The sequence below is a fragment of the Solanum stenotomum genome, chromosome 3, assembly GCF_019186545.1.
Source record: "Solanum stenotomum isolate F172 chromosome 3, ASM1918654v1, whole genome shotgun sequence".
Taxonomy (NCBI): Eukaryota; Viridiplantae; Streptophyta; class Magnoliopsida; order Solanales; family Solanaceae; genus Solanum; species Solanum stenotomum.
Window position 1 is genome coordinate 6395325 of NC_064284.1, and position 9197 is coordinate 6404521.

General features: G+C 27.9%; 1 protein-coding gene across 1 annotated transcript in view; it reads right to left on the reverse strand.

Moving 5' to 3' along the window:
• LOC125860955 (disease resistance protein UNI-like) overlaps positions 1-9197 on the reverse strand; it is a 237323-nt gene that overhangs the window by 126361 nt on the left and 101765 nt on the right. The gene's annotated exons all lie outside the window — the stretch shown is intronic.

A 9197-nucleotide genomic window follows, 5' to 3' on the forward strand; every position in this document is an offset into this window, starting at 1 on the left:
AAAATAATGTAAAGTAAAAATTAGTGCAAATGTTACATTGAATTTTATTGTATTAGAATACATATTTAATTTTTTATATACAGATCCTTTAATATAGAGTTCAAGAAATATAATGTATCTGTATTTTTAACATAGTCATGCTTTCTTTTCTGTTTATTTTTTTATGATTTTAGTTTTTTATACATATGAAATATTTTGTCTATAGCAAGTCGACTTCTAACAAAATGTAACTCAATTAATATGACAATATTATTGTCTATATATTTTAATGTGATGTTTTTTATTATGGATGTCATGTCTTTATTTACTTTTCTTTCTTTTTCATTTGAACTTGTAATTTTTTCTATAAATTTAGTGTTACACCACCTAGACATTTTGTAATATTTTTCTTTATGCGTATCCTTTTTATAGCCAATTTCTTTTTTGATTATTAACCCTTACATTTAGTAATTAACATATATCAAAATGTTATAAATTATTTAATTAATCAAATAGTAAAAATAAAATTATAATTCACCCAAGGGTTAATTACATGTTTCAGGTTCAAAAATAAAATTCTGCGTGTTTAAATAAATAAAACATCAAAATATTTCAAATTCTTGGCTACGTTAATTTAGAAACAATTAATATTTAAAGGAGGCTGCTTTTTTAAATGTTGTCATACTAAATGTTAATAATAGCTAAAATAATGAGTAGAAATAATAATTTCTCATTTTACAAGCTTTCCAAAATTAGTTTATACATTTCCAGAATGAATATAAATAATTAAAAATAAATAATAGGTATATAATTTAATAAAATAGTTACTATAAAAACTTGCAGTAGCGTATGACTTTATATGATTTTCTATAGAACTAATATTATAAATTCAAAAATACTTTAAAGAGATAAAAGTGATTTCAGAAAGAGTCTTTTTCACTACCCTATTAACTACACATACATACAATATATGTTATTTATTTATGTCATTTATTAAATTAATAAATTTATATTATCTTGAGCTCGTAGTTATAAAAATTTTGTAGAAATTGAAGAGTTGTCTTTTCATTATTCAATACAAATTATTATATTTGTCAATTTCCTCCATATATCAGCTCACACTTTTGCATTACTCTTCTTTTACACAACATACTTCCTTATTCATGGTTAGGTAAATATATTCTTCTAATTTTTTCTTCTCTTCCTCTTATTACAATTTTACATTTTTCACTCCAATTTATTGATACTATTTTTCCTAATTTTGTCTTTCCCTTTTTTAATAGAAGTTGTTGTGTGCAAATTACAGGGATTATTGCAAGCTATGATTGATTAAACTCATTAGAAATACATTTTCTTATTATGCTTATAGTTTGAAATTTGAGGGTATCTATTTTGATTTCTTATCTTATACATGTTTTTCAATTTATATTACAATCAAATATTTTTTTTAATTTATACATAAATTTATAACTATAAACATATGTTATGCAACCATATAATATGAAATATACATGCAACACATGTGTCCATGTACTAGTTATTAAAAAGTCATGTATACCATTCAACTAGTTAAATGGTTAGAAAACTGAAAATATTTAATTTCATACGGAAAACTAACTAAATGCTTTGAAAACAGAAAATAATATACGGTTTAGATAATTGAAGTTTTATGGTTGTTGGAAAATGGGATTCAGCCATTGAAGAGACATAACTCATAGTAATTGATAAATAAAAAATTAACTTTTGAGTTGGATTAATAACTAATAATTAATTAATGTATATATAATTTATAATATTTTTATATAGTGTAGGGGTAAAATGATAATCCAACTTTGCACTTTGGAGCTTCCCGCTTTTAGTATTATATGATGAATATTAAAAAGCCATGTGGCATTTTTGAAATTAAAAAATCACTATTATATATTTTTTTAATTAAATAAATATAAATTTATTAACAAAAAAGATAAATATGCACCAATTTTATTAACAAGAGGTATATTTGCTCAAAATCGCAAAGTTGAGCAGTATATTTGTCTATTTTTCCTTAATTCAATAAATAATTTGGGTTTCACTCATCTGCTTGTAAAATTCATCATATGACCCATTTTTCTGCAAATATAAAAAATAAATGAAAATGGTCTAAAATGCCTTTATTGTTACTTAATAAGGCAAAAATGTCATTTTTCAAATAAATATATTATTTATTTTCTTTTTGAACACATTCTTTTCCTAATGATATTTTTTTATTAGCAAATGTTTATCCAACTTCAATTCAAAAAAATATTTCTTATTTTATTATAAATATCAAAATAAAAATTAATGGTTGATTTACTATGATCTTATATATAAGACATATATTATCCCTTTAAAGGGTACATTTTTTAATTGTTAAAGTAATTTTAAAATAAAGAAAATAATAATAGAGTACTTTAAAAGTAATATCTTTTAACAGGAATAAGATTTGTACAAAAAGAAAAGAAATGAAATAATCTATTTATGCAGAAATAAATATTTTTGACTCAAGTAGTAACAATAGGAACATTTGCAGAACAAACTATCAACGACAAGAACATTTTCTGACCAAAGTATTGAGGGCAAGAATATTTTTGGACTAAACTATAAATTGAGGTTTTTGATCATTTCACGTAATTTAAGGCATTATTGACCTTTTTTCAAAAACAAATTACAATATAGCTGCAAAAAAAAAAAAAAGTCTTAAAATTTGTTCTTACTTTTTTCTTCTTTTCCATATCTATTTATTTACACACTAAAAAATAAGAATATGAAACTCAAATAATGATAAGTTAATAGACCTATAAGAGAGATATTTAAAACTTAAATTAACCGTTGAATAAAAAAAGTCACAAAAATTCACATCAAATATAGCCTTATATGGATTTTTTAAATAACAAATTAAAAAAAATAATTTAAAATTATTTTTTCACTTGTTAGACAAAAAGGATATATCTAAGTAATTTGATCCCCAAATCTCTCGAGATCCAATAAATTTGGAACGATTCAGAAATATAGTTTATCATTTTTAGACATATATACTAGAACACTGCTTATATGCAAAAAATTGAATGAAAACACAAAGGCAGCCAGCAATATCCTTAGATACACGATCAATTTAACAGAAAAGTGTATGGGAAAAGCAGTTAACCATTTATCGAACTGCTAGAAATTAATATTATCCATTAAAACTTCAGCAGAGAATATTAGTAAGTCTACTACTATTGCGGAGTGAAGGAATGTTGTGAATCAAGTCGACTTTGTACGGGCCGATGTGTTAGGAATTATGAATGACACTGACTTATATGGAATTATTGGGCCGAGTAAAATATTAGAGAGTTTTATTTGCGATCCAGGCCCAATTATCAATTGGTTAAATAGGACTAGGGGTTAGACAAAAGGGTTAGTATAACTTACATATATCCCATAGTGTAAGACCTAAATTACATCTTATCCCTACTCTTTTCTATTTTACAAAAATCCCTTAAAATATCAGCCATTCAGATACATAAGTTCCATCCGGATACATTAATTGTTATACATTATAAAACTTATTTGTTGCGCTTAATATGGATATTAACATAAAATTGATTTTCTTTCACATAAATCACGCAGATCTGATTGATATCAATCCACTTCAATCTGTAACAATACCACAAAATTCAAAATTTAGATTTTCATCTTCTCCATCAATTCTAAATCGTAAAAGTTCCACAAGAGGAATTGCCCTTCATTAGGAAGTTGGCAATTGTGACAGCAGGCCAAGCCTTCACTCATCTAATAAAGGTTTATCATGAGGAAAATCTTGAGTTGGTTACGAATGAGATCTATAGATTTGTCCAGCGCCCTAATTATTGTGGTTTCTTCATCTGATTTGTTGGTACACAAATAATGCTCTGTAATCCAACATCAACCGTTGCATTTACCGTTGTTGTGTGGAAATTCTTCTCGGGAAGAATACCTTGTGAGGATAATCAAGAACTCATGGGTACATCATGAAGAGTGGAGGGATATAGATATATAAGAAGAAACAATGATTTTTCATATGGTGTTTGTGTCATTAATGTTGACACCCAATTTTTGACCTCCACATTATAAATTAATCATCGAGCTTCCTAAATTCTAAATGATTTGAAATAATAAAATTCAAAATAATTTTCAACTCATTTTAAGTAGCTCTGTCATTTTTATAAATTGTAAAATAATGAATATGATATTTTATATAATTATGTGTCTAATTAGTATATTTTATGAATGTTCGAAAATTGTCTCAAAAGGATTTTAGTTTTATTTAAATATTTGGCTATTTAGTTTAAATTAGCTAATAGCTTATATTTCGAGTTAATTAGTTTATAATTAAGTTAATTATTATATAATTATGTGTTTAATTAACATATTTTATAAATATTTGAAAATCATCTCGAAAAGATTTTGTTAATTAGTTTAGTTATATAATAGTTTATATTTTTAAATCATTCGGTTTATGATTAAGTTAATTATTTCATTTCATTAAGTTTAAGAAGCTCCTTAATCAATCTTAGATTTTAGCCGAATTTGCAAATTAAATTCAATTCGGCTATATTGTGAATTCTATATGACTATAGTTGCAATCCATTTAGCCATTTTGTATTTGCAAATCTAACCCTTTTTTTTACCTCACTTTAGACTCACTTGAAACCAAACTTGGTCCATTTTTTCCTTCACTACAGCCCATCTGTTCTAATTAAATTTCCAGCCCACCTTTCTAACCCAAAACCGGCCCAATTTACTCTTACTCCTAATTCAAATTCACCAAACGATACATACAACAGCAACATCGTTCTTCTCTCTTGTGAAGAAACCCAGAAAACTCGCGAACCAGCCCAGAAACCCAGCATCGACCCGAATTCAGCAGCTCACGTGAACTAGACAGCAGCAGTACGCGACTTCTTCTCCTTCACACGTCAAAAAGACGGAAAGCTGCCATCGTCTTCATCGATGGAACAGCAGGAACAGACCTGCGGTTGCGTCCTGGAACAGCCGCCTGTCAAGCCATCTACGCCCTCTTATCGTGCGGATTTTGGGGGATTTCAGTTGAAATTTTTCAAATTGAAGGTTGAACTCGAATTCCTATTCTACCCTTTTTCCCCAATTTCGAACCCCAGTTCCCTTTCTATAAATACCTTCTTCTTGTTCTTGACTTGGAGGGGAGAGATTTCTTTTAGCAAAATATATATATTTAAGGATTAGTGTCCAAATACAAGCAAAATATACTTCAAAAAGCAGGGGATACAAGAATTTTTGGCGTTTGGGTTCATTTCTCTGCCCAGATCTCTTGACCATTGTCTGTAACCGAGTTCTCGTGGTGAAGGTCGTCGCCTCTGCTCGTCCGTCTCGGTTCGCTGCACGCAAGAAGGTAAACTTCTTTCAATTCGAATTCTTTTAGTTTATTTCTTGAATGCTTCTGCTCTCCTCGGTTTGTGGCTTGTGAGTCGAGTGATTGGGTTTTGAGATGGTGTTTTTAGTCATCTCTATGAGTTAGTCGAAATACTGATTTAAAGTACTGCTAATTTGTTATTTAGTGTTGGTCTTCTTTTCTTTCTTGTCTAAGTTCGTCTTGATGTTTTCCTTTCCGAATTTGTCATTTGAACATTATTGGGTCTGTATTATTTAATTTTGTACTATTGTTAAGCATCTGATTTTCATGTTTATTCATCTAAGAAGTGTTATTAGTTTGGCTCGGTCTCTTTGCCAAGATGTGCTATTCTCAAATCGCCTGTTTATTTTTTTTTTACACTTTCTTTAGTTTGATAGTACATCCTTGCTTGTGTTTTCGGCGTGATTAGAAATTGTGCAAGTTAATTTGCTAGTAGCATGTTTTGGTCATATTTTTGAGTCGAGTTCAGTAGTCGTGATGATTATTATTTTTGTCATTCATAAATTCTTCAGTTTTGGTTTGAAAACACACTTTTGTATAGCTTAAAGTTAACATTGTTCTAAGTTGATGCATATGCTCTCTTGTTTTGGTATTTTCTTTGAAGGTTGCGGACTGTTCAAGGTTCCTATTTTCATTTTTTGTTTTGAGCTTTTGCTTCTTGTTATGTTCGTGTTAGTTCAATTTTCTTTTCATCTAAGTTGCGCTACTATTTTGCCGTAAGCATAAAGAAGTGTGTTTTAGTTTAAACTTAATATCATGAGTTGCTTAGATTCTTACCTTCTTTAATCCCCAGTTTGTGGTTATTGCTGCAGTTCATAGCATATGCTCTCCACAAGGAGTGTTGCCTTGTTAAAAAAATGAAAAAATAGTTGTTGATAGTAATCCCGTATGCCTTTGTTGTGTTCCTTGATTAAGTGTAAGCTTTATAATTAGTTTCCTACTGATCTACTTGTTGTAGTATTTAGTTCGTTCAGTGTTGTTTTTGTATGTGTAATTAATATGACTAGCATGAGTTTACTATTTTTAGTTTCTTTTAACATCAATTGTTTCTTTATATCTATATGATAAAGTTGATAATATATTATGTTGTTGGTTCTCCTTGGTCTAGTGAAATTTGTGACTAGGACACACCAAATGCTAATCTTAATTATAATATAAGTAAATTGTAGGATAATACGAGAAATAAAGCGGCATTCATTAGCATGCTCTCGGTTGTCTTTTCTTTGTCAACATACATGTTAGATTTCTTCCCCCTGTATGCTATATATATATTTGTTCTTTTATGGGAATACCAGATTTATATATTGACTAATGGTAATGGAATTTCATGACTCACTATTACTCAAATTGGTTCTTACAACACTTACATTTTTATTGCATGTGAAATATATCCGAGTCCTCATGGGCTTCCACCCTCTCGTTGCATTTCGATGATTGGACCATAGGGGCCCAATTTTTATTTTTCTTGAGTCATCCGGGTCATCCGAACAGGTGTACAAAGGGCTGGAGTTTTTTTTTAAAAGAAAACTAGTTGTTCGGGTGGCAAAAGCAGGCTGTGAATAGACTGTATACAATAAATGTATACTGGTATACAGGTCCAGTACAGCGAATTATATGCCAAAAATGCGAAAATACAGGGCTGGAGTGAAATACAGGTGTTTGGAAGCAAGAAATGCATGAAAAGGGCTGATATACATGCCGATATACACTGGTATACATCAGCTGTATACCAAAAACGGGATTGAGTAAATCCCCAGAAATTACAGCGAAAATGGCCCAAAAAAGGAGGCCCAAATTCAATTTCTAACTTATTTAATTGTGTGATTATTTATTTATTTGTTTTCTTTTAAATTGCGACTTAATTTAATTAAATTCCCCAAAAGATAAACCATGTTCTTTATGTTAGTTTCTTTAAAAATAACTCATTTTTTTATCAACTCTTATGCTTATTCAAATATTCTAGTCAAAACTTTCACTTATCTTTAATTAGATTAAGATAATGTCTTGATTTGTCTACCGAGTTGGTTCGAATTATTATTTCTAAAAAATGACGCAAATAAATTTTAATTAACCTAGTTTTTGTTAAAATCCTAATTGACCAAGTTGTTTCAATTAAGATCCAGTTTTCCAAAAAATTTAAAAATTATTCTTTATTTAACTATGTTTATCAAAGTTAATCGAATATCGTAAAATATTATATATTTTATGTTAAATTATTTTCCTAAATATTTTTAAAAAAAATACGTTCTTTAAGGGTTTTTTCTTCATTTAAATCATTCTTTTTTTTTTCATTTATTTCAAAATTGTTCTAAGTTAAAGTATATCTATATATATATCTCTTTTATTTTATTTATTTTTAATAAACTTTAAAAATGTGTTAGTCAAAATCTTTTTCAATTGATTAATAATAATAAATAAATACTTACTTAGTTATTTTCTCAAAACGGTTAGTCAATTAATTCAAAAAATGATTTTTCATGCTTTAATTTATTAAATTGGTTTAATTTATTTTTAAATGAACTAAATAAATTCTAATTAGTCTAGTTTTATTAATTTTCTAATCACTTGCATCTTAATTCAAATATTTTCATTTTAGGTCTCTTCCTTCTAAAAAGATGGAATAAAATGGTTCATTTCTTAGTTATTTTTCAAATTCAATCGATTAGTGTAAATTATTATATATTTTTTATGTTATTATTTCTTCTAAAAATAGTCAAATACATTTTAGTCAAGTCGCAGGTCAACCGCATGTTAGCGGACACTTCGAATGCTTAAACCCTTCTCGAAGTGTAAATTGAACCCCGAACCCTCTTTGGTATTTTCAAATGATTTTTTCTGTTTAAATCTTTGAAAATTATAAGTTTTCTTAATTTCTTTAAAAAATTAAGTGGCGACTCTTTCTAAGTATTTCTCAAATTGTTTTATACTTAGAACATTTCAAAAAATGTGATTTTTCTAGAGATAGGACAATTACGATACAAACAATTAATTCATTAGCTTCTTATCCGACAAAGGAATTATCTTTTCTATTATCTTCTTATCCATCTCCAGTCGTTCAACCACTTCCTCCACCATTCCCTCTTCCCTCTCCATCATTGGTATATAGTTTTTTTTTAATGTATCATTGTTATAATTTTGTTTTGTCGTTTTGATGTGAAAATGCAAGTCATGATACATTAGTGGTAAATGACCCGCATGTATTGTAATTTTGTATCTATAGATTATGATGTGGTCATTATTTTGTATTCGGATGTGATTTGTATAAAAATGTATCATCATAATATATTGCGTATGATACATGTAATAAATGGATTAACAATTGAGACGAATCAGATACGTTTTGAATATCGAGTGTGTGTATCACAGATTTATATAATGTATCAGGTTATTATTGTGTATATTGTACATATAAATAGTGTAACAATTAAGATATGTTAAATACTTGTTTTGATCAAGGCAAATGTGGATGATACATTAGTATATATCAATCTTAGATTTTTGTGAATGGTTGTATCATTGATAATTTTAATGTACCTAGTAAATGTTATAAGATGGTTACAAAATTGTGTCGATATGTGTTAGTTTGTTGTTAGATAGGTGTTGGCTTTGAAAATTGAAAAGAATGTATTTCATATAATGTATCACTGAATTTTTTAATGTTTGCAGATTGTTCCATGTCGTATGAGTTTCTATGTATCAAGATTATTATGGGTAATATGTACATATACATTGCATTCTAAGTTGGATAACACTGAACAAATGTTAAAGAGTGTAGATACATAGCACACAA